Here is a 25,323-nt window from a genome sequence, read left to right on the forward strand (position 1 = left end):
TAAGAACACTTTCAATGTCAGTCGAGCCCACTGTAGAGCTTTGTGCAACATTGATGCTGGGCAAACGTAACTGCAAACAGCTAGCAGGTATTGCGCACATGTAGGACGCCACAGAGTGTTGGCATAAGCGTGTTCAGGGTCCTACATGAAGGGAGCCAGTTCTCGTTGGAGATTAACCCCCCCCCCCCGCTAATCCCAACTTCGAGAATTAATGCTGGCCAGCATTAATTTTCTCCCCTAGCAAGAAAAAATCTTTTGTAAGGTGCCTCATTGACTCTTGCAGAACCATGTGTCAGGAAATTCGCGTTCCGCGCGTTCGTCTGGATGCGAACATCGATCTCTGCTTCCTGCGCATGCCTCAGTCGTTCAAGAAAGGTACAGACCTGAGTACAAGAGAAACTGTATTTTGGATTAGAGTCACTCCACTTCGAAGTCGAAAAGAAAGACGAAACGTGCGTTCTTCCCCGTAGAGCACCCGCTAAAATGCCACACGGTGTGCGTCACACCTTGATCTGGTAGCGAAACCACCGCTGCAACCATCGCTGCGAAGGACTCGGAAGCACTGTCCGAACGTCATGGAGAAGTCATGGAGGAGGTCGAACTCGTGACGGCCATAATCACGAATCGAAGGACTTGAAAGCACTGCCCGAACGTTGGCCTGAACTTCGTGGACGATGCTGAACTAGCGTCTCTGTTCTGACAGCCGTAATCACTGCCCGAACTTCATGGAGGAGGTCGAACTCGTGACGGCCATAATCACGTATCGAAGGGCTCGAAAGCACCGCCCGAACGTTGGCCCGAATTTCATGGACGGTGCCGAACTCGCGTCCCTGGACTGACGGCTGTAATCACGCATGCAATAAAAAAAAAATGCACGACAAACATTTACCGTAGCGCCGAAAAACAGAACCAACTAATTTTTCGCGGCGCGGCCAAAAAAAAAAAAAAATCATTTTGTTTTACAAACTCGCCACGGGGTGGCACAACAGTCGCGTCGTGCGTATAGCCACTTCCGGATGGTCCACTTGACGTCGTGCGCATAGCCTTAGTCCTTTCTTAATGATGTAATGGGCGAATTTTCACGGGAGAGTTACGGTTACCGATGATCTCCCCCTCTCGAGCTTCGCCCCACTTATCAGCATTCATTCCGTGGATATGGCGTGATTTTTTTTTCCACTACCCAAGTATTCTAGTTCACTGTAGAATCGCGGCGTTGTACAAATGGCCATGTTTTGATTTGCAATAACTCCACCAATACTAACCGCTTTAACAAAATTATTGACGGAGGAGATTACTAGGTCATTGCTTTGACTGAAAATGTGAGCATCCATATATCGGTAAAACATCTTTCAGGGCCTCTTTAAGCATAAATTCAAGTGAACGCGAAGAGTTCCACACTGAGAACGTTGCATTTATACGAGGATTTAGACGCAAGACCATGAAACCCTAAAAGTGTCATTTAAATGGGGCACTGGTCGTCTCATGACGTGGTCGTCTCACTTCGTCGTCGTGTCATGTAGTCATGGTACTAAAACACCGAGAGACCCGTTTTCCAACGCCTTTCGCTAGAACATTACATCACCGTGGGCAAAAATGCCTACTAAAAGAACACATCGGGTCACTCGTTTTCGAACGCCTCCAGCTAGAACGCTTCGTGCTTCGAAGACAGATACTTTTACAGCCAAGCTGTATACCTCTACCAACCAACGGTTTAATCTCCGTAGGCATCTCCGTTGCATCTCCGGTTTCATCTCCGTGGGCCGTGTGAGAAGAGAGACTTACAATCTTTGAATGCACTTATACAATCCATGCTTCGCCTCTCCCCAGGTTAGACGTTAGTGAAGATGGCCCGGGATTTTTTTCTGTTGTTGTTTACTTGTATCAGAAGAATTTTTTTTTCTTGATGCGAATGTGTGTGTTGTGTAAGTTCCGTAACCCATTGTATAATTTGACTTTCCCGCGGTGCATTTTGGCGAGGCGACGGCAAAAGCGAGGTATAAAAAGCTTGGCTTTAAAAATAAAAACACCTTGGCGAACACGATTAGTTCTTCCATACAGGCACGTATGGTGCCCTGATTCGCCACGTGGTACGTGTTGGTGTGGCGCTTAAAACTCGCAAACGCAGCTTCTTTCGACGAGGGTGAGCATTACAACATCACTCGAGAGATGCCAATGTATCGAACGGCCTTTTGCACCCCTGCAAACAAACATGGCAATATCGCCTCCCCGCTGTCAACGTAAAGATGCGGTAAGGTGTCTTCCTCCCTCCCAGCGTGGAGTGCTGTTGAGCCGTAAGGTGGCCTACAAGCACAAAGGCGACATGGAGTTTGCTGAAGTTTTCACACCAACAACAAGGGCAATTCAACCCTCCACCGTTTGGCTAGTTGGCGCTGTGTTGCACTGCAAAGGACAAGAAAACGCATTTTTTACCATTTCGGCCCCGGCCATCTCAATTAGCTCTGTCACAAAAAAGTTCCTTAAGTGCAAGAAGAACAAGTGCAGAACGACTTTTTTCTGGGTAATTGCTCTTCGAGGATGCCTACCTGTGATTGGCATAAGCATTGCTTCTGTACAAAAAGAAGCTCCAGTGAAGAGAAATGAAGGTGCGGCGTCTTAAAAACGAAGGTCGTCGTTTTATCCTCATGCTTGAAAAGTATAAATACGGGCACTACACTTATTTTTAAAGCAAAGCTTTCTACATCTACCACCCAAAGGTTCTTTCGTGGCGTCCGGGACAAAAAACTCACAACGCGGCTTCGGAGGAAAGGGCGGTTTTCATTCACGGAGCAGTGTAGATAGTGCGGCCAATTTACCCAGCGTTCCCCGCGCACTCACGCCGGCGGCAGCATTGACGGGACCCGGCTTTATCGTCTGCTTTCGCGACATTTGTTTTGGGCCTGTTTAGGCGCAGCTTCGCGTCCATTGCGCGCTTTCTTCACACGGCTTGATTAAATTGTTCGACAGCACCTCCTGGGTAACCTGGACACAATAAGTGGCCGTACGGCAAAGATACGTTAAAGATTGGTTTGCAGGGCACGAAAACAAAATACAGAGACCACATACAGACATCTGGCCGCTAAACAAACGCTACCTTTTGCGCACTGCTCCCCCACGAAAAGGCTCTGTTTTCTAAATTGGGGAATACCGATGCGGTTGTGTTTTAACAAGTATTACAAAAGGCGAAAGGAGCAACTTGTTCGGATAAATAGTGATTATAAGAGTTCCCTCAGCTTTCTCGCAATTCTCAAACTTACTAAACTAACTAGTCTAAATCGATATAAATGGGAATCACTAAGCTCACATGCCGAATTGTTTCGGTGTCCGCGCTTGTATCGCGCGGTGATGTAGCCCCGAGCTAGCACATCAGGGGCCGAATTCTCTAAAAAACGGGCGTCGTTTTGAAACGACGGGGCGGCGCCATGCAAATGCATGTGTTCTGGGGTTGGGGCCGTCGCTTTGGGGTTACCTGCAGGGGCAATCACCGCAGAAAAGCGCAGTGGCAAGGGCTTGAAGTGACACCCACTGCCCCCCCGTCGTTTCACTTGTCGCTTCGCGCCCTTGCCACAGCGCTTTTCTGCGGTGATTGCCCCTGCAGGTAACCCCAAAGCGACGGCCCCAACCCCAGAACACATGCATTTGCATGGCGCTGCCCCGTCGTTTCAAAACGACGCCTCGTCGTTTTAGAGAATTCGGCCCCAGGATGGCTAGGTTCCGCTGTGTCAGCCTTCGAATGACGCTCCTCGCCGTTTTATTTCTGCCGACGCACGTCCGCCGCGGCTAGATTTTCTAACAAGATTTTCGGCTAAATTATCTAGCCCGGCCGTGGCTGACACTTCTCCGCTCGGGACGCCGCCCCTGCGAATGCTAGGTAATGGCAGGAAGATTCTCTGGTTTCACTCTTTGTAGAGCGGCGTGTGTGAATGCCATTTACAGCTTTGCTTTCCAACCACCTTCACAGGGGGGATTGGAGGCAATTTTAAATGCAGAGCATTTCAGTAACTCACGATGTCACCCGCGTTCACGTCCGTAGTCGTAGTCCGCACCGTCGTTGTCCGCACCCCTCCCCCTACACTATATAAATAAAATACTATCCGGCGCCTGGTTTCGATCCCTCGACCCTGCGGGCGGAACGCAATGTACATGGTGCTCTACCCACTGCGCCACAAAGCCGACACAGAATGGGATGCTACGAACGCGCCTTATATCCTTGACTCATTCACACTACGTCAAGAAGCTGCTGATACAACGCATTCACTACCACCAACTCCCCAAACCCTAAACGTTAACGCAATACACCCACCCCCTATGCGACGCATTTACTCGAGTCCCCCTCGCGGGGAGATGGGCCTAATGTTTTTAAAGACGGTAGTCTTTCTTGGGCTACTTAAACCCAGAAATTTTGGTCTGTCTGCATGTCTGTCTGTCCGCCTGTCTGTGACTCGATTCAGCCACCCGGCCAAACAAAAACAATGCGCAATAGTCTTATATAGTCGCAGCTAAATCTACCCGTCTAAGTCCGGTGTAATGTTTATACCTGTCAACATTGTTGAAGAAGAACAAGACATTACGCAAATATAAGACAACAAATTAATACAGAATTCATATTTGCAGTGTTCCTTTATAAAAAATCATACGTGCTTGACTTTGGCGAAATTAAATACTTCATTAACTCCGGAAAAAAAATTCACTTCGCCGTCGCCTGCTGTCACCCGCGCCACTATAGCTTCTTGTGGCATTTTAAGGAATCAACCGGCAACAGTTACAAAAGGTTCCACTAGATAGGTTCCACGTTCGGCTTGCAACGCACGTGGAGTAGGGAAACGCGGTTCTATAAACGTTGAAATAGGGCGCCTCGATTCGCGCGCGTCTTCGCCGTACGGCAGCGTTGGCATCGAGACACCCGGTTTGTAGCAGTGGAACGCGGGAAATTTAAAATCATTTAAGCAAACCTTTGGCGTCTTTACCTTGGGAGGAGCGCGACGCAAGAGGAACAACATGAGAGGTGAGCGGGAAAGCGAAGGGAGGCATTTACTTGGCAAAAGTCGATAAAGGCTATCGTCTTTTGACGACATTTCCAACGAAAGAAGCAGATACGCGGCCAATTTTTTCTTTGTAAGCTATTTTGTTTAAAAATTGAAGAACATGCAAAATATCTTGTTCTAGCAAAGAAATATTTTAATGCGTCCAAGATGCCTCAGTTAATAGCCACATTTGTGATTTGTCAACATTCTACAACCAGCTTACTTTACATTTGTGGTCTCATGGGTCTTAAAGTTTAGAAAAACAGAAAAAAAACTGTCTCGCAATATAAAAACTAGGGCTGAAATGGTTAAGATCGCATTTCGCGCCGAGGCGCATCCCCAAAAGATCCCTTTACATGCATGTGCGGAGTGATGCGCACAGGGAAATTTGCCCCTTCCGCTACATTGTCATCGTGGGCTGCCAGTCTAACGGTTTACTGCGCCAAAAAAGTCTTTCGAAGTATCCGTAAACATTGCTGATTTCGTACGTGCGGCTCTACCTCTATGCAGAAGGGAACACGTCTAACCGAGCGTCACGTATGACCACGCGCGGCATCATTCTCCTTCAATCGGCGTCAAAATATTGCCAAGGAGCAGCAGAATGAGCAGGATGACGGTTGTTACAATGAAGACCACGCGATGATTTTTCCCGAGGCAGCACAAGGTTTACTGCGTGCACTGCAACATTGTAAACTGTGTACTGAACACTGCGCAGTGTACTGGGTAGTGTACACAGTACTATACTTTGTACACTGTGGTCATATCCTTGCATTAAAGAATAGCATAACGCGCCATCGTTATTTTCACTGCTCTCCCGCAGCACCGAACTGCAGAGAGACTCTGCCCGCAATGGGTTCGAGAGCAAGCCACGGCACTCGCCGCACGTATAACACCAGTCACTCCAAAGGGAAGCGATAACTTTCATAGTACCGGGGGTTATCACACGGACAACCACGATCCAAACACTACACTGCACTACGCACCTAGCTCCTGGGTCATAAACCTGCCTGCGTGTGCCCAGCCCGCATCGGGAGGCAGTTAGCGTCCGCATGCGTTTGCTTCGACGCGAAACGCTCGCTGAGGTAAGGGAAGCGGGCTTACTGCAGCCCCTATCACAGTGGCTAGAATAAAAAAATTCCCCCGCATTTCCCCGAGGGGGAGAATGTGAAAGTGCGAATGCACGGTTGTCGGCCCGCTTGCGGCGCTTGCGCTCGGCCCCCGCAGCCCACCGCCTCGCCGCCTTCTCTTCCATCTCTTCCATCGGGTTTGTAGTATCACGTGTACACCACGCAGTTATCAAGCCGCTATAACGCCGCTGAGTCGCCAACGCACGCCGCTGACGACGTAGTTTGAATGCGTTAAAGATATAAGGCGCGTTGCTGACACCGATATCAGCGTCGCGTCCGTGGCTTATTCGGTAGAGCGTCGGGCTGCGGCCCGCAAAGTCCTCGGATCGAAACCTGGCGCCGGATGCTGTTTCTTTTTTAAATATAGAGGAGCACTGCGGACGCCGCCGCCGCCGACGACGCCGCCGCCGCCGACGCCGCCGCCGCCGCCGGCGGTGGATGGTTTGGGGTCGCTTATAAAGTGCATTCGCACTTAAAAGTGTGATTAGCGGCATGCAGCGCCTGCGAGGCACTACGAAGCCGCCGATAGGGATCCGCGAGAGGGCGCGCGCGATCGTTTACACGTAGAGTTCCTCCATCGGGTGAGGGGGAAACGTACTCTTGCACGCAGCGGTTGCGGCTCGCGGCCGCCTTTCCCCCTCTCTGGAGTGTGCGCGCCGATCACGGCGGGCCTGGCACGGCTGCTCCTTTGCCTTGTCTGCGCTCTGTAGGCATCGCGCGTGCGGGTTTACCACTAGGTTGCACATTATTTCGATGAAAAAAATGTAAATAAATTAGCCAAGCTAGGAGCTTTTGAGTTGCTTGTGTGCTTTAACACGTAAGCTGTTTGGCAATTTTGTTCTGCTGAGCTGCAGAAAATTCTTCTACCTTCTTTCCAAACTAAAATAGGTCACTGAAGCTTGCCTCTGCCGCAGATGGTAATAGTTCCATCTCGACCGTTGCTGCGGTCACATTGCGGCAAACCCAGCTCCAAGTATTACGTGGGCTGGCCTTGGCGATTTTCACAGTGACTACCACCTTCCTAGGTTGTCCCTTTCCCCAGAAAATCTGAGGGGAAGGGGCAAGAGGGGCTACTGAAGGGGATTGTACCTCTCTTCTTCCCCCATCCCCGATTCGGGCAAAATACAGTTGTTCACTCGCTCACCCCAGCCAAGACTGCAGTCTATTACCCAAATGTGATGTCTCTTTGTCGGCAACATCAAACTATGCCACGCAAGAGCGAACGCTTGTCTGGTTGCCCAAAGACGGACGCTTAATAAATCCTTATATGACGCTCTCCAGGAGCTGTGTTGTTTATTTTAGTTAGGTTGTACATTAGCTGCACGGCTAAATTGTTCTGTAGAGCAGCTCGAAATTCTAGAGAGAGGAAGTTTTGTTTATAGTTAGCGGCAGTGCTGGCTGAGGGTGAGGTGTTTATAAATCAATAAGATGTAATACAAACTATGTAATGTGCCAAATACTTCCAAAGTTCACCCAAAACTACCTGTATTAAAGGGACACTGAAGTGATATGTAAACATTGCGGAATTACTTGCGCAAATTGTAGTCCGGGGTCCCCAGGCCATGTTACGACCACTCTGGGCGCGTTTACGCGCTTTTATTTAGTAGAAAACTTAATTCGAAAATTCTGTCCTCCTCTCTTTACGCTCGCCCATTTTCTGCGGCGTTTTCGTGTGACGTCGAGAGGAGCCGAGATCGCAATTGGCTGCGCTCTCTGCATTGCTCCCCGGCCTTCAGACAGAGTCAGTCGGCCCAGCGTTTCGTCCGCCGGACGCCGACGGGTCGTCGCAATTCGTTCGCGCTGTTGAAACGAAGCCAGGACACGTTTGTGAATGGAAGAATGGGCCTTTCTTTACTTGGTTAGTTTGTACACTGTATCTAGCTCCAAGTCAAGGTCGCTTCACAAAAGCCCTGCACAAGCGCACATGCGACGCTTCGCTGACTGGTACGCCCGTAGGAAAATATAAGGCCTCTTGAAGGCGGGAGAAGAGTCAGCGAAGTCAATATAGGTACTAAGGAAATAAAATCAACTGATATTTTTACCGTACAGCGTAAAAATAGGGTGCGGGAAGCACTTTTTTGCGCTGGGCGAACAAGCACAGCGGTCAGCAGCACGACTACGCATCTGCAAACGCTTTTCCGTCTACGAAATGCAATTGCTAGACGTGAGCTATTGTGGAAACTCGGGGGACGCTTACTGCACGAGCACAATACAACAAATAGTCACCTAAGCTGCTTGAAATGGCAAAACTAAATAAAAATGTAAACTTGTTGTACAATATATATCGTATATTACCACGTTTGGCGCAGCCCGTCTCGTGGCCGAGTTGTCTGAGGCTGCAGGTATGTCACCGCCGTGTATTTTGCAAGTCACGAGTTAGAGTCCCCGCGGGTACGTGCTTTTTTTTTTTTTGTAAGTTAACTTTTATGTTTTCTGCCGATGTTTTCTACATTCAGTTCACCTTTGTTTGGGCCGCAACGTTCATGGCTCCACGAACTAGTTCACAGAACGCACGCAGGCTGGCACTGGCGCGCTAGCGAGTTCTCGTTGGCGTGCTGTCCATAAGCACCGACTGCTTGCGGGCAGTGGGCACAGGCCAGAAGGAACAGACCCTTGGCCTGGTGCGAACACACATTCTACGGTACAGGCATGAGTGAGGCAAGCTCCAAATAGGGGGGGAAAAGCGCATGACATTTGTGCGTCTGCGGGTACGCGGAGGGCGTCCATGCACTGCGTAGGCCTCGGCTAGTGAATGCTACGATTCCAAGCCGTCCTGGGAGGCTTATCTTTATGCATTTTTACAGCTGACAACATGGCAGAAGCGCGGTACGATGATTACTGAGTTATTGAGAATGCCCATCCAACAACGCCACCAGTTGTGTTTTACAGAACCGAAACCGAAACCGAAACTTGTTTGGTTGCTCACCTTGGGCATCGTCCAATCACGGTGCCCGCTCCTCCCAACTTCACAGCTTTAGTTGGTGCGGCCGCAGCAAACCGCGCATGGTAGTTTTTCTTCTTTCGCGCTTTGTAAAATAATTACCGATTTGTCAACCGGATAAACGATGAAAGTGTGCTAATTTGAGCCAGTCTACGCAGTGCAAGCAAAAACGGGAGCTTGACAAATTCACTTCAGTGTCCCTTTAACCCCTGCAGGGATATGAAGCCTGAAGTCTGTTACACTGACACGCGCTTCTGCTTGTTGCCCATGGGCGCCGAGCGAATAACGGTTAGATCGTTTTAACAAACATCAGTTTTTGCAGTAAAGCGATCAAAATACCCGCTATACGCTATCCCGGACACACACACGCAAACAAAAAAAATTGGGCCCATCTCCCCGCGAGGGGGACTCGAGTAAATGCGTCGCATAGGGGGTGGGTGTATTGCGTTAACGTTTAGTGTTTGGGGAGTTGATGGTAGTGAATGCGTCGTATCAGCAGCTTCTTGACGTAGTTTGAATGAGTCAAGGATATAAGGCGCGTTCGTAGCCTTTCATTCTGTGTCGGTTTTGTGGCGCAGTGGGAAGAGCACCATGTACCTCGCGTTCCGCCCACAGGTAGTGAATGGTTGTATCAGCAGCTTCTTGACGTAGTTTGAATGAGTCAAGGATATAAGGCGCGTTCGTAGCCTTTCATTCTGTGTCGGCTTTGTGGCGCAGTGGGTAGAGCACCATGTACCTTGCGTTCCACCCGCAGGGTCGTGGGATCGAAACCAGGCGCCGATAAGTATTATTTTTTTATATAGTGTAGGGGGAGGGGTGCGGACCTGTTGTTGAGAGCGAGGAGGGTAGCGTAATGCGGGAGAGGAGGAGTGGGGGAGAGGGCGCGCCTGCGCGCTGAGCTGTTGCGGACGGACGGCGGACGCTACATGTGAGTTAAAGAAATGCTCTGCATTTAAAAAAAGAAGAAACATCCCCCTCGCGAGGGGCACGATGAAATGCAGAGCATTTCTGCGGGGGGCGCGCCTGCAAGTCGTATGGATTACGTATTGGTTGTTGTTGTAATTGTTGTCTTCCAGCGTAGACATTGTCGATGAAGTCGATGGTGAAACGTGCCGTGAACCCCCTGCCGCGGCTATGACGCAACGTGGTGCGGCTATGACGCAACGTGGCGCGGCTATGACGCAACACAATCCACTTTAATCCAATCCAATCCAAATCCAAGCCAATCCAATCGAATCCAATCCAATGCCCCTCGCGAGAGAGTGTTATAGCGCCGAAATCGCCACCACGCGAACGCGTGATGCTGACGTCACGATCACGCCACAGATGTTAGCGACCGCAGCGCCCGCGAACGACATATGTTTTAAGCGCGAACCGACCGCGGTGAGAGAGCGCGATGCGAGCGCCCCACCTGTTCTTGCGCGCGAACCTAACGCGGCGAGAGAGGGTGTTGCGCACGTCCCCACCTGTTGTGCGCCCGAACCGAACGCGGCGAGAGAGGGCGTTGCGAGCGGAGAGAAGGCGACGAGGACGCGGGGGAGAGGGCGCACCTCTGGCCGACGGTTGAATGAGTCAAGGATATAAGGCACGTTCGTAACCTTCCGTTTGTGGCTCAGTTGGTAGAGTACCGTGCACCTTGCGCTCCGCCCGCAGAGTCGTAGGATCGAAACCTGGCGCCGGCAAGTATTTATATAGTGTAGGGGGAGCGATGCGGACGCGGACTACGGACGCCAACGCGGGTGACATCGTGAGTTACTGAAATGCTCTGCATTTAAAAAATGTGACGAAGCATTGCAAAGATGTGTTCGACACGGCATCGTTTACCCACCGTGGACCACGCTACCTCGAGGCGAATTTCATCTCCCCCGCGGCCCAAAAAGCCACTAATTTAAGGCAGATCGCTTAAACTGGCCCTACGCAACAACTTTCTATTTAAAGTATATTACGGAAATGAATGTACAACGCGCTACAACGCAAAATTCATCGAGCCGCCGTTGGCGCCCATGCGCCGCGGAGCAAACGCCCAAGCCAGCAAATCTGGCAGCTACAAGAGGACGCTGCGCACGCAAGATGGCGGTGCCCTCGTTGGAATGGTCTACATGGGAGCTATATACAGGAACTCTATTTACACGTCGCCTGGTGAGGTGCGCGCGGATCCTCTGCAATTTGATTGCCGCTTTGACCAGACAGAAGCTTTCCTGTGCCGTAGCAAGTTTAAAGGTGCATTAGTGCCGCAAAAGCAGAGCCACAGTTTTGTGCCGGGCCGCTCTACGGTGCACAAGTCGTGCAAAAAGAAACTGTCGTTGTTTGGAGTTCAAGGACACGCGTCTGTATTGGCGCAGTGGCGACGAGCAATACCACGTACTGAGAAGCGGCTCAAGGAAAACACCGCTGTGTGTGAGCTACTCTGCGGCGAAAGGTAAATCTCCCGGCACATTGCACATACCGTGAACGCAGAAGTTGTCTCAATCTACACGGGCAGGCCTCGGTTGCTCCCCGAAGCTGTGTCCACGCAATTTCCCAATCTTTCGAAGTACCAGCCGAAACAACTTCCCCGAGCAGGAAGTGTCAAGCGAGAAACACACCCGCGGCCCCACCCAGCAATAAAAACGGTAAGGATGATACCCTCCTGCTACTGCAGAGTTTGAAGAACCCCCATGCTCGTTTTCTGTCAAGAATTTGACCCTACTTTCGACAACGTGGGGGAAACCACGCGCTGAGTGTTTCGCACTTTACAGTACGTGGCTTACAGCGTGTCGCCCTGCGCAGGATAAAGCCAAAGCCCGTACATGTACCCTTCGAGACATTGGAAGCATCTACGAAGCATCGGACATACTGAAGACGTCTGCCACTCTTCCCGTCCATGACTATCAAATTCGTTTTCGTCCTCTAGCTGCACTTTTACACGAAGGCATTGAAAAAAGAGAAGGCATGCCCTTTCGTGAAAGGAAGAAGCACTTAAAGCTCAATTGCCTCACGTAACAGCAGAATCGAGAGTCGAAAACGCTTTTCCGAAGACAATTAGAGAAAAAATGCTTGAATTTGCCCCCCCCCCCCCCTTCCACACACACACAAAAAAATAACTTGCAGCGAAAGGGAAGGCCCTTTGAGCAAAGAACTTGATGGCTTCGAGCCTGTGTAATTTTGAACGAAAAGTGAGCAGTTTTGTTTGTTTGTAACGAGAACGCCAAAAAAAAGCATGTTTACCAGTTACCAGTCCACAATACTATGATTTGCGTTTCATAAGTGTCAGAGCCAGCCGGCTATATTCGGCTGTCAAAGCGCGCCCAGTCGGTTGTAAACTTTGATTGTAGTAGTTCTTAAAAAATACATTCATTCTGTCTCAACTTGCGCGAGCACGTAGAACAGCTATCAAAGAGACTTTCTCGATGGGGTCCTGCGCGCGAATACGTTCGTACTCCATATTCCGCCGCCGTCGCAGCGAACCTGTAAGTAGGGTGCCTTGATGCTCGCGCGCTCCGCTGAGGGTGAGGGCAGCCGCGTCGTCTGCTACGGCATCCGCCATTACGCCTCCCGCCGCAGCTGTGTAGCATGCGAAGCGCGCGACCATTTGGGATGCAGGATACGTTCAGGAACAAGCGCACGTTCTCAAGCTTTTCTATTTTGCGAAGCTTAGCCAGCACTTAGTGCTGTTGTTGCCTAAATGCTTATCAAAGGAACGAAGTATGCCTTGTAAGCTAATGGCCTGTGCCTATGTTAGGCGTCAGTGGTTGCTGTAGACTTCGATGTATTAAAAACGAATCTTCTTCCTTAGGCGGGAAACAACAGGCGTTCGATAAATATAAACCTTTGCCTATTTTATTTGTAAAAACGTTGTTCCACACACGCTACCCATCGTTTAAAGCACTTATATACATTCTGCCAGCAGCCGTAGATGTACCTCAACGTAAAAATTTGAGTATTTTGGAGCTAGCTAGTGTTTCAATGAGCGTTTCAATGAGCGCGACAATGGACCTTGCCTGCTGCGAGGCTAATGCTTTAAACCTTTGAACTGAAAAATTATGCGAATAAAAACAATCAGCTGACGAAGAATCAGGTTTGTGGATGCGAGATTTCCTAAAGGGCGTTGCTTGCCTGCTGTTAGGGTAATACGTTAAACCTTGGCACTGAAAATGTTTGCGAATAAAAAACAGTCAGCTGACGAAAGATAAAGTCGTTGGGGCGATACTTTATAGCAGGCGTTGCAGATTTATTTCTATGAAATGTTTGTAGCCAAGTCGTGATTTCCTACTAAGGTAGAATTTAGTTACCCTGTAAGAAGGACACAACATTGCGCAATAGCCAGGGCTTGTTTGTACTTGTCATTTAAAAAGCACTGCTTCACAAGAACACAGACGGCGGTAACCGTCCCGGCATCGTAACGCTGGACATCTTTCACAGTAACAGCATAAGTTTTGTGTCCAAACGTTCTCATTTCGGAAGAGGCATGCAAGTTTCGACGAAGTTGTGGAAAACGTGCAGGAATAAATATAAGTTCGGAACCCAGGGTGAAACTTTCCCACGCGACGACACTACTCTGAAACCCTCGGTAGTACTTTTGAATGTATCAGAATACTCTGGGCCCTTTAAGCTGCGCCAAATATTGCCCACACGGGAGCTTTAGTATTCAATAAATACTCCGGGCTCCTATCTGGGGCATTTTCTTACCGCGCGGTCGTTCCCCAAATTCCCAGTATGCTCCACAACGCTTGGCTGCCCGACGTTTGCCCACCCACCCAAATAAAAAATAATGGTGCGGTAAATATTTCTGGCTGATCAAATAGCTTCGCGTTAAAAAAAATGTTTACTTACGATACAAATGGATGAGGCTTTGGTGGAATGCCGCTTGTCGCGCTTGATTTTCGCTGTCCAAAGAAGCCTTCTTTTCGATCCCCTGGGCAAGTGCTACAGTCTTCAGCCATTCCTAGTATAATTTTTGTCCTGCGGCCCGCAGCACAAGGGCATGGTGATGGAAACGATTGCATAAAACTTGCGGGGAACGATCATCGAGCGAGCAACAACATGCATACCAAGCGCCGAGGCCCGGCCGGAGGAATCAAAATGGCGGCCACACTGCCGCCAAGGCCACCGAGGCGGCACCTGCCCTTTCAAAAGCTGACACCACTCTAACAGGGGCAGCTCAGGCTTTCTTCTCGGTCTTCTTGGGCAACAGGACGGCCTGGATATTGGGCAGGACGCCTCCCTGGGCGATGGTGACGCGCGCGCATCGAGGCACTCTGCATGTAAGCGTGTGACAGCGCCACCTGGATTTTCCTCCAACAGCGTCACGCGGGAGTGGGCATGGTCACCACACTTTACTATTCTAGCCACTGTACCCCTATACATTTCAAGCCTCTGGGCTCGGCCGTGCGGCATCGGCGCTCATCCGGTGACTTTAGACAGTTTGAGCCGTCATAGCGCGGGCACGGGCAACCCACCAAAGGTATGGAATATCCCCGTAGACTCACCGGATACCCGAGATAACGCACTGATGCAGTCAAGGCATGCGCAAATCAACACGGTGGGTGACATCACCCATGCTCGCGGGGAACAGCGCACAATGCAAGAACGGCCAAAAGTGGCCGAAGGGTGCTTACGTACCGTGTGGTACGCATTCGAGGGTGGTCTTTCCGGTGGTATCTGGCGCGCCTCCCCGAGTCGTCACGTAGGAAGAGGAGGGATCACTTATTGCGTCCCCACAGCACTTTATACTGCGCTCACCGTAAATGCTTCCATGATGCCTTCTTCATCTACGGAGATGCCAGCAATTACGGGTACCTGGGCTCACTGAACCTTGAGGCAACACCGCTATTAAGGCTAGAACCAACGAACCAGTGCGTTGACAAAGCGATCACAGATAACTATAAAACAAGCAGTTCTTGCCGCCGCAAACGAGTGTGATAAGTAGAGACTGGAACTTTATGCAAAATGCCGATTTCTTCGTTAAGCCCCTATCGAGCCTATTTAACATAGAGGCATGAACGAAGGGAAGGGGAGCATTTTAAGTAATAGTTGAATGTGCCTATATGTTCCTATTTTGAGGTTCGTGCTTGTTCAAACTTTCAAGTGCCTTAAGTGCCTTTTTGGTGCTTTCGAGTACAGATTTTGCCTAAATTAGTCGTATATCTAGAGAAAAAAATGACAGATCTATTGGTGGACCCATGGGAATGCGTGAGCATCTTGTCCCTCTCCTTTGATGACTTGGGGATTCACCCGATGCTCATGCCATGCTCTTACTTCAGTCGCCCGCTACGTAGAGTTTCTCTCACCCGCATGTAGTAAAGGTATAACCGCAAAAACATCATCATCGACAGTTTGCCGTCTGCTGAAAATTCCCGAAACACTAGTATTTCTCGTGCGAAATGCCGTATCAGAAGTTGGTATTCCCGACCAGTTTACCTATGACGAGTTGGTTGTGACGAGTAGGACAAGACCCGTATGCGTCATATATCCAGCATCGTGTATACATCATAGTAAATTTCACGACTCGCACATTTTATGCTAAGTAACTCGGGGGACGAATATCAAAGCATGATTACCGCTCCGGACAAGCAGAGTAGAATTGCGGGCCTGAAAAGTAATATGCATAAAATTAAAGTAATGCTTAATAAACTCGGGAAAGCACAACGGTTTGAGATAGGTGGCGAGGCAGTGGAAGTGGTAAGCGAATATATCTACTTAAGCCAAGTTGTAATCCTGGATCCCAACCATAAGACACACATAATTAGAAGAATAAGAATGGGGTGGAGAGCATTCGGCAGGCATTCTCGGATAATGAATGGCAGTCTACCATTGTCCCTGAGAAAGATATGACAACTGCATCTCACCGGTACTCACCTACGGGGCAGAAACATGAAGGCTCACAAAGAGGGTTCAACTTAAATTGAGGACAACTCAGCGAGAAATGGAACAGAAGATGATACGTGTAACGTTAAGGGAAAAGAAGAGAGCGGAGTGGGTAAGAAAAAAAACGCGTGTTAAGGACAGATTAGTAGAAATTACGAAAAAGAAATGGACGTGGGCAGGGCATGTAATGCGAAGGCAATATAACCGTTGGTCGTTAAGGGTAACCTGGTGGATCCTTAGAGAAGGCAAGCGTGGCAGGGGGCGGCAGAAAGTGAGATGGGCAGATGAGATCAAGAAGTTGGCGGGGATAAATTGGTCGCAGTTAGCACAGGACTGGTATAATTGGACATATATGGAATTCGCCTTTGCTCTGTAGTGGACGTAGACAGGGTGATGATGATGAGTCGGTAAGGAGGATATGGAATTGAAACCACGCGCATACTTATGCAGTACAACCCCGCTTGCTATTAGTTCCGCCGAGGAGCTTTACCACAAAATTCAGCACAGCCTAGCGCACGTGAGCGTGCGCCTAGTAAGGACAACACGGCGTCGTCCGAGCTTGCGCGTGGGCTTGCGCCACGTGGCGACCGCGCAAAAAAAAAAAAAATACAAAGAAAAACACCGAGCGCACGCGAGCTGCGCCCCGTGAGGAGCGCCGGGAGTCGGCCAGCTCAACCTTAGAGAACTCTGTGCCCAGAGTTCGTGGCGTGATCTCTCTCGCGTGCTGTTCTGCTTGTCAGTCGATGTGCGTTCGCACTGGACTTGGGGAGCGCAGACGCCGAGTCGGCGCTACGGACGCCGAGTTCATAGGTTGGCACGGGTTCTAGCTCGTGCTACCGGATTCACAGAAGTTCCCGAAGATACGTTACGGGTAGGCCTTGGCACTTACGCCTGCTTATAGGACATTCAAGAATTCTCTGTTGCCGGAGCAGAGAGGGCCTATCCCTAATTCACGCTGTAATTAAATCAGGGTGTCGAACAGAACAAAATACCGGTTCAGTTAGGGTTCTCGTTCAGGCCAAATCGTTCCGTTCCGGTTCAGTTCCGGGTCGAGAAAATCACGTATCGAACCGGTTCGCGAACCGGTTCGGGAGCTTAAAATCGGTTCTCGAACCGGTTTGGTGAGTTTAATTATTACTGAAATTAGAAAAACAACATTCTGTAGTTTAAAATGACAGTCAAATCAACATACCAACAAAAATTCAAAATGCTGCTGTTCCCCAAGGGCAGTGGCGCGATTTCAAGCAAATAAACAATTACGAGATATTAGAAAAACAGATGATGTGACGATAATTTACCACCTACTTTACCACCTAGCGACTATTCATAAAGCTACCGCTAAGAGATACGACGGTGGGATATATTTTCTGTCCTTTCCCTTTTTGTTGAATTCGCAATCGTCGCTATGCAATCGCCCATCACGCTAACCTTGAAGCCTTAATATAGGCCTGCATACTCGCGCGTTCAAATACCAGCGCTCAATATCAATGGCGCACATTCTTTATATTTGGAACAAAACAGAAAAATCCTACAACATTGACATATATACTACCAATGAACTGGATTATTTGGTCACCCTGAATAATTTGTTAGCTGCCGCCTTATCTGATGTTTTAGCCACACTTTTATTAAAAGTGAGCTTTAGTTAACGCTCAGTCACTGCATTTTTGCTCCGACCACTGCAATTCCTTTTGCGATAGATATACCGGATGTGTGCATTACAATCAGTATGTCATCCTACCGCCTGACCCCCGGCCATCGTTCCGTATGCTACATTGCGGAATCTTATAACAGATTATGCTGTTACAAAATAAAAGGGAAATTTGACGCGCGGAGCATGAGATTGGACGTTTTTGGGTATACGCTCTTTAATTCATCCACAGCAGTACCCACTTCCGGAACGAGTAGCAGTAGAAGTAATGTAGCGAGCTGGGCAGTCAGTACAAGTGCACCTTCGAAAAAAAAGCAGATCTGGAAGACACAAAACTGCATAACAAGCAGGAAAGATGATCGCTAGGTGAATGGGACAGTGTGAGGTACCGGCCTGCCTTTCTGCACGTGTCATCTGCTTTATTACTGTTTCTGTTTCCAAGACAAGGTCGAGGGCTACAGTTTCCTGCCATGGGATTACGTGCGCACCTTAACAGTTTTCCCTGACATATCTGTTGTTATTCATATCTCTAAAAAACGGAACTTGTCCACTGTAGTGTCCTCAAAAACTGACGACGGAACTCACTTCCTTCGCATTGATGACACGTTTGGTTGTGAAATGCAAGGCAAGGCAAAGAAAGGTATAGAGTATAGAGCAATATCCACGTTTTGGTGCTTTTTCTAACTTATTCGGTTTTACTTACTTCTTGCGTAATATTTTAAAACAATGTGATTCGCCTTTTCTTTTTTGTTGTTTTCCGTGTAAACACGTTTTTTAAGAAAACTGCCCGCATTTGATGACCCGTGCTATATCTCTGCTTCGAGGCGCAGCTTATGTTGCAGGCCGGCAGATTATTTTACCAGCTGGTGATATTAAAAGTGGATCAATATGTTGATACACGGACGTTCTCGATTTCCGTCTACATCAGAAAAACGGTCGTGGGGAAGGGAGATCGAGGCCACTTGTGGTCAGCAGCGAACGGCTGAGCCACTGAGAAGCTCCTGCGCTCACACTTGTCAAGTATTACCAATTTGCACGTGTCAGACCTTTTAAACAAATTATGAAATTCGAAAAGTTTGCGAACATCGGGTGTGGGCTTTCGCTGTTGCGCAGTGGAGCACTCGTGCAGCCTGATTGCTCCAATAAAGTCCCAGCTAGGGAATTGCAAAGTTGTTTTATATGCCCTGCAAGCTGCCGAGAATGACATTTCGTTTGGTCAGCTTGCACTACGCTCGCGCTTCCAGCAGCAACAGACCATTGCGACATTGGTGATCATTTGTTTCCCCTGTTGTTACATAGAGCGTGATGGTGTTCAATTGTCAGGAGGGGAAAGTGCGCGAGGGGGTACAAAGTTCATGGTACGAGAAAGAAAAAAAGGCCTGAATTGCATTGACTGTGCCATATCAACAACGGAGGGTCGAACCGTTTCGGCATGATCCGGTAACCGTTATTTCTTTTTTTGGTTCAGTTCCGGTTCGAATTTAGCGTGTTCAAAAAATAACGGTTCGGGTTCGGGTTCAATTCAGGCAAAAATACCGGTTGAGTTCCGGTTCGACAGCCTGAAATAAATATAAGGAAGTCGATAAAACACGCCGTGAACAATTTCCAGCAGTTTATAGAAACCATGTTCCTCATAAACCATAATACTTTTAAAGACTATAGTCCTCCTCGGGCAACTTAAACTAAAAAGTTTAATTTGTCTGTCTGTAAGTATTTCTGCCTTTGGGTCCTTCTGTTTACCATCCCGCCAAAAGTTATGATTGGAATGAGAGGTTTAAAGGCAAAGCTTTTCGAAACCACGAAATCTGGAAACATACGTAATACTTGCCATCATTGTTGAGCAAGCAGAAAACATTAAGCATATGTGAGGCGAAATATCAATGCGCAACTGCTACTTGGAGTGTTATTTCAACTGAAAATAAACGTGTGCTTGATAATTGCGAGAGCAAGTAAAAACTACGCTTCGAAAACAGGCCGGCAAAAGACGAGGCTTTTTAACACGGAAGTGTTTTATTTCAGGATTCACGAAGATTTCATTTCACTGACGTCATATCCGTCACGGAAGAGACGCCAGTGCAACGAAGCAAGCGACCTGTAAAGGGTGCACCCCTGCGCACAGGGTCTTCTTGCGGGAAAGCAACCTTTAGTACTAAAGAGTAGGTTCTGCCGGAGTCCTTCAATACTGCTCTGGTCATGAAACTGCCGGCCAAGTTTCGTACGGGGAGAAAGGCTACCACGAGGGGCGCCACCGCAGATCGGAGGGCATCGGGCGGCCGCCGCTGCTCTGTAGCCAGACCGGCAGGCAGGAAGGCAGTAGCAGCATGCCCGTTCACACCAAATGTTTTCGCCACTCACAAAATGATAAGTCAATTTGAGTAGCCCACGACACGCAAAGCGAAAGCGCACTGCTGATAAGGCGGCGAGCGTCTGTTTTATCTTACTCCGTGGTCAGTTCCCTGCCAAACGTGCTCTGACCACGGCCCCGGCTGCCCTCCGATCAACACTAGCGCCGCGGCGCGGCAGCGTACGAAGCTCTCCCATAGCGTGACGACGAAGTTTCATGAACAGAAAGGCATTGAAGGACTCTGGTTCTACTTCGGGTTGTTCGTTTTCGAGTTCTATATTTTAACACGAACGTGTTTTATGCCGGGATACACCAAGACTTCACTGACGTCATATCCATCATGGAACTGACGACAGTACAACTTTGTCGAAGCGACCCGCCAGCAGGACGTCGCTCTCCAAGCACACCCACAGGACAGCCGCCGACCCGCAAATCATGCTCAGCTGCAGATTTCGCTGCACATTTCACTTTCGTGTTTTACCGATTCCTACGACAGAGGAATCGACCACAGTTTTTTGAGTGACTCTGTATCTGCTGACTTCGCCGCAAATCGGCGATATCTGCGCCGAAGTGAGCAGATACATAGCCAATCATCGAGGCTGGTCTTCCACCACACAATGAGAGCAAAAAATGTTTTCACGACCACAACCACCCACAAAAACAGCGTTTGTAAATGTTTAACAATAATTAATTTCTTGATAATTATTTCATCACACAAAATTACAACTGTTGACCTGTACATGCGCCACCTTATTTGCGATTGAACAATTTCGCCCTCACTTGAACTCAAATTTGTAGCTTTACACAGCATTTATCTCCTGCATACTTGACACTCCTTATTTATTTGTTTGTGTATTTATTTATTTATTTATTTATTTATTTATTTATTTATTTATTTATTTATTTAAATGCTTTCCCGATGGCTTTAGAAAAAGTTATGGTGGTAAAACAGCAACAGATTTGGGCGATATGTTAGAACTATAGCAAAATGCAGGCATTGCACGTAGCAAGGTTGGTGATGGATGTCATGTCGGCGGAAACACAGTTTCAGTGCTTGCTTGTTCTTAAAAGGAAAAAAGCAAGCCACTGCAATAATTTGTTCAGCAAAATGGCTCACCTATTTTTAAAGCTATGATCGAAACAAAGCGAAATGTAGGATGGGGGACAGAAAATCTGCTTTTTTAGACTGGTTATAATGATTTTTTTTGAAGAAGCAAACGGGGAGAGCATTGTCGAGCGAACGATAACTGTGTTTAGTTCAGAATCTTTCTTAATTGGCTGTGGCATTGGCATGACGAGAATAAATGCACAATAAAACAGGCTGCGTGATTTTGAATGGCTTTGGGAGTGAAAGTAAGCGTTACTGGGCCAGGGTCCCAGATGACGCATGCAAATATTCTGGCTTCGAGGTGCTAACGTTTTGTAAACGTTTAGTTTGACTGACATTAGGACAGAAGGAAGCTTAAAGGGAAGCTGAAGCGCTTTCCAAAAAATTTGAGTTAGATTAACAGTTATATAGTTTCTTGCGCGCTGATTCAGAATATCACATTAAAATTTATCGTACATGAGTCCAAGTGGCATTTATCTTGCAAAAAGCGCGGCCCTGTTTGAAAGACGCGCGCTTTTCGTTTTTTGACGCCCCTGATTGGTTGCGCCCGTCATGACGTCAAAGGAGGACACCCTTGGGCCGCGCGGGTTGTCGGAAGCATTGCGAACGATCGCACGGTTGCCTCTGCGTCAATTTAGCTTGCAGTTTAATTTTCGCACATGACTGGAACTTTGTTTTATAATTTCCCGTGCTGTTGGTTCAATTATCTTGGAGCTTAAATTTGCTTTACACGACAGAGAACCCCAAAGCAGTGACTGTGACGTCGACTGGTGGGTTCCATCAAAATATTTTTGAATTAGGCAACCAGCATAGGGGGATTTTATGCCTTATGTTAATATTAGGTACTGCCTTAACTGTTTCTTATTATACACAAAACCATTTATGCCGAAGGTTAATGGGCGTTTTATAAACAATCTACCAACGAAAAGCACGTACGTGCACTGCGCGAAAAAATAACGTTCATGCGCTGTAAACATGTATGCGAGACACATCTTGCCGGTACACGCATAAACCAACAAGCAGACTCTGCTTCCGCGTTTCCTTTGTTCGTTGTCGCCCACCCCAGCCCCCTTACTCATCCCCGTACACAGACCCACACGTGCGCGCCATTTCGGCAGCGGCGCTACGGCGCCTCCGCGATTGCTAGCTGCACTTCGATAAGTGGCGTCTTACTGCTTCACATGCATTTATTCTGAAAACACTGCAGCATACTAGTTCCTGCTCAGCATTATTGGCTGTAGTAGGGCTTGATTTTCGCTTGTGCGTTGCGCATTCTGCTAAAATATTACGGCCAACTCGTTATAATTAACAGACCAGTTGGACAAGGCAGTTACGTTGTAGTTCCGTTACTTAAGGTAACAATCACCAAACGTTTGTGATAATGAATCGTTGGCCTGTTTCAGCATTTCTAGATTTAAGCATTTACCGCGCTAGTCGGAAGAGGCCGTATATTTACTATTCGCTCCTAATTTTTTTAGTATCATCATTATATATATATCACCGACTATCACTGGAGCACACTTGAGGTTCAGTGACAACAAGTGCTTGCCAGGTTATAATATGCATGCCACACGGAATCTTGGGCAAAAAATTAGGCCCCCGCAGTCAACACAAATTATGGCACGGTGGTGGTTCGGAGTGGTTTTTTTTTTAATTCCAGACAAACATCACCTTATCGTGACATGTATACTTGCAAAATAAGTAATCTGGTTGTCTTGGTTCTTTTACTTTGTAGGAATACTGTTTACCTCTTAGCCGGGAGAGAACTTCTATCAGGATTGGCCCCTTGTTTTAGTTTAGCCAAAAAATTGTTTTTTTTTTACACTGTCCTGAGCCCATAGGGAAAGAAAACCGACGCGTTTAACGAAACAAGTAGTTCCTGAACAAATGTGACTTGGTTTCTGGAATGGAGCGAAACATCCCCGGCCAAAGTACAGCAGTATTCCCCATCCTTCCTAAATCTCAAATCTAATGTGAACATTCACGACCGTCGCATAAAAAAAAAACGCATTGGAGCGGTTTACGAAGTATTTAACGTAGTGTAGTATATTCTCTGTCATCAAGCACAGCCACCTCGGCTGTCGCTTCCGTATGTTATCAAGCATCCCGGCGTGGCATTATTCTGCTTAGGAATACGGCATGATAACGTATGCCTCGTTTGGAGCTCGTGCATACTTTTTGAACACGAAAATTGTACAAATGAGTGCTATCAACCACAAAAACAAGTATCATTCACAAGGAAACACGGCGAAAAGAGCATGGCCGAGGCGGCCGATCCGGCCGGAAGTCCAGGTATGACGTTTTTGAGCCGGTTTTCGCCCGCGCTCTTCGGTCTTCCGGCATCACGCGGCAAGATGGGGGCGGGGCATCGGGCCACTTTTGTTTGCTCATTGCGCCGCTTTTATTGCATGTATTGCGAAAATATTTCGTACACATGAACTATTCAATTTGTACTTGCTGCTAGTCAACTTTTCTTTTAATTCTAAAACCGCTTCACCTTCCCTTTAAGTCGCAAATACCCGAGCATTCAGTTATCATTGTTGGTAACGTATTCAACATGCCTGTACAAAAAAAAATTGTTAGTAATATGAAGTCCAAAATGCCTATGCAATTTCGCTCACGATACGTTAGTATCATTAAGCCCTTTGGTCTCCTGGCTCCACAAATCCACCATTCTTTTGTAAATATACTTAAACTACGGTTCAAGGTTTTTATTCCAAAATATTGGCCTCTGAGCAGCAAACCACATCGCGGAAAATGTTTTAGAACCGTGGGTGTCAAATTCCGTAGTTATATTCTGTCGAAGGCTTCAGAAGTGTCAGTGCATCAAATCGGTGGGTGCTCGGTTCTTATCAATTATCATAAATGCCGTGTCAAAAAATACTGGTGAATGTTGCCATGCAGCAACGTGATCGATGAAGGTCGTTTTCTAAGTTTTTTCGTAGAAACCTCTGCTTAGAAACCGTAGAATGTACGATGATTGCGTACGTATGGCTGCTAACAAGCCTGAAGTCGAAGTGTCATTTATGAATGTGTTTGAAGGGCGATTAACGCAACCACTACGATGCGGAGGTTTCAAGCTGGACCTATGTACTTATGGTGACGAAGACAATCTGCGAAAGATGATGAAATAATCACGAAAGGGCTACTATTCGACGCAGAGAAGGGCATACATAGCTCTGAATAAAATTATTAAGGTAAAAGCTCAATGTTTTATTGGAAGGCAACCTTAAATGCTTCGGACGTCGACATGAAAGGTACAAAAACCCACTTGACCCAAGAAATGCCAAAAGTGAACAGAAGCCTTCCATCCGCGTTTAAGACTGATTCATGATTACGAAAGATTGAAATAATTGGTTTTTATTTATAATATTGATTAGTAAGGTGCGATTACGGTGGACGGAGCAAGATTGCTGAAGTGGAGTGAGGTAAATTAAATGGATTATTAATTGATTAAGATGAATGAAAGTTGACTAAATGATTTTGCGATAAATGAGGTAAGTTATTCAGAGTTAAGTTGAGTTGGAATAAAATGAATTAAGATGCATTACGATGGATTGTGGGTTGTTATGGTGAATTAGGGTAATGTTGAGGTGGATCAAGACAGACTGAGGCGAATTCAGAAGACTAACATTTATTAAGAGGGACCAGGTGAAGAAAAATAGGGCGGATGCAGCGTCAACGGGTGAACTTGTACCTGACATTATTGTATGCTAGTTTTTTGTTTCGATAACCTAAAACAGACCTAAGTGACCCGAAAAATGTTTTAGCTTTCGAATTCCTACACGTAACCAGCCTGATGTGTGTCTAAATGTTTCTCTGCTCTCACGGCTAATCTTATGATTGTATCTAAAGTAACTCGTGGAAGCTGTCAAATGTGTAACATCGATCATCATAGTTTACTCATTTTGTGGCGAGGTGAAAGCTCCTGCTGTTACTCGTTGCCTGCGTGTCTCCTCCGAATTCCCATAGCTTACGTTTTGGTGGCTGGTGACTGGTTGGCAAAACACGCAGGGCAATATTTTCCATCAAACCTTGGCCTGCTTTTCGATGTTGCCCAGCACTAAGGAATACTGCCCGAAAACTGAGTATTGTTCACAAGCTAGCTTGTTTATTTTTTTCATTGCTCACGTTCTCATTGTGCGCCACGGCACAAGCAACACGAACGACCCTAGCGCCAGTGTGTGCATGAGCAAGTACCGTCAACTATGGCAGTGCTCAAGGACTTATGGTCAACGTATTTTACATTTTTTCCGCTAAATTTTTGCGGTTATATTCCTTGTTT

At 47.6% G+C, this 25,323-nt stretch overlaps 1 protein-coding gene across 1 annotated transcript in view; it reads left to right on the forward strand.

Annotated features, from left to right (window-relative positions):
- LOC144148731 (uncharacterized) overlaps positions 1-25,323 on the forward strand; it is a 72,747-nt gene that overhangs the window by 33,722 nt on the left and 13,702 nt on the right. The window lies entirely within an intron of this gene.

This window comes from Haemaphysalis longicornis, unplaced genomic scaffold, assembly GCF_048455015.1.
Source record: "Haemaphysalis longicornis isolate Haplotype H1 unplaced genomic scaffold, Haemaphysalis longicornis Haplotype H1 scaffold_8, whole genome shotgun sequence".
Lineage (NCBI taxonomy): Eukaryota > Metazoa > Arthropoda > Arachnida > Ixodida > Ixodidae > Haemaphysalis > Haemaphysalis longicornis.